This window comes from Hemitrygon akajei, unplaced genomic scaffold (genome assembly GCF_048418815.1).
Source record: "Hemitrygon akajei unplaced genomic scaffold, sHemAka1.3 Scf000060, whole genome shotgun sequence".
Lineage (NCBI taxonomy): Eukaryota > Metazoa > Chordata > Chondrichthyes > Myliobatiformes > Dasyatidae > Hemitrygon > Hemitrygon akajei.
This window is the reverse complement of record NW_027331946.1, coordinates 4405451-4406993: the sequence shown is the minus strand read 5'-3', so window position 1 is coordinate 4406993 and position 1543 is coordinate 4405451.

The window sequence follows — 1543 nt, the reverse complement described above, 5'->3', positions numbered from 1 at the left end:
CTAAAGATGTGGAGAAGATAGCTTAAGAGATGGAGGGAACCGTGAACAGTTCCGGACTTATCGAAGGTGTCGAAAATAAACATTATACTGGGGAAAGTGATCAAAATGACGTAAACATCGATGTCGTCCAGGGCTGAAGGAGAACTGGACAAAGTGTCTGTGTACACAACGACTATGTTTTGTATATGGTGACACATAGTCGGACGGGGTGGGATGGGTTTGGTGTCTGATGGGGAACTGGACCGACTGTCTGTGTACACAACGACTATGTTTTGTATATGGTGACACATAGTCGGACGGGGTGGGATGGGTTTAGTGTCTGATGGGGAACTGGACCGAATGTCTGTGTACACAACGACTATATTTTGTATATGGTGACACATAGTCGGACGGGGTGGGATGGGTTTGGTGTCTGAGCAGCCAGAGTGGACAGCTGAATTAAAAAGTGAAAGATATTAAACTGAAGTCTGCAGGAGGAGACTGGGAGGGGTTTTCATGTGTCCCTGGATCCAGAGCACACTGAGGGGAAACCGGATCTATCTGTAGATGAAACAGCAGGCGTGACAGTGAAAATTGCTGAAAATGCTGGGAAAATCGATTCCGGAATGCTTGTGGAAAGAGAATCACGGTGAAATTTTCTGGTTGGAAAATGGGAACAGTCGTGACCGCTGCCAATACAACTGTGGAATGTTGTAAATGAAGCCGCTCATTGCTCACTTACTGGTCTCATTGCACATTTTGGTCGAATTACACAGAGGGATCTGAATGTGGTAATTCCAATGGTATTGACTTTTTAATGTCACATCCCCACAGAATTTACACCTGAGACACTACCGGTGATGCAATTTGTTTGTTCAATAACAATGGTGGGAGGTGGGACCTTGTCACTGGAGATTGATCCCCTGTATAAATCAGAGCCTGTTGCAGTATGTCAGCCCAGAGTGTCTTACCGAGCTGTGGAATTCAGAGCAATCGCGTTCACTGCGTCACTCAAATGGAATATCCAGTAATCTGGCGGATAGAAGAGATTTACTACCCTGTTATTTCAGCCGTTGGAATTCCCGGTAAGCCGCTGTCACATCTGCAAACGGCAGAAACTGAGAGTTAATTCCGATGTTCTGAAGTGTTTCTCTCGCTACTTGTTTCCACAGCCACCCGCCCAGTCCCCGCATTTCAGTCATGGGCGGAAGGCGCTGACAATATTAATCCCATTGTTTTCGCAGCAGGCAGCGCTCCATATTGCCCTGACAGGTCAGTAGTTTCTCTGCTTCTTTCCCTCCCTCTTGCAGTTAACCTGGTGGCGATTGTTATCCTGTCCCGAGGAAAGTGCGGTCTCTCCAAATGCATCACTCGCTACCTGCTGGGAATGGCGGCGGCCGATCTCCTGGTCGTTATCTCTGACCCTCTGTTGAACTGGACTGTTCTCATGTACTTTTGGTCTTCCTTCCTCTATTGGACTCCCGTTTGCAGGGTTGTTCGTTGCCTGCTCATAGGAAGCACCGGGGTCTCTGTCTGGCTGACAGTCGCGTTCACCTGTGACAGA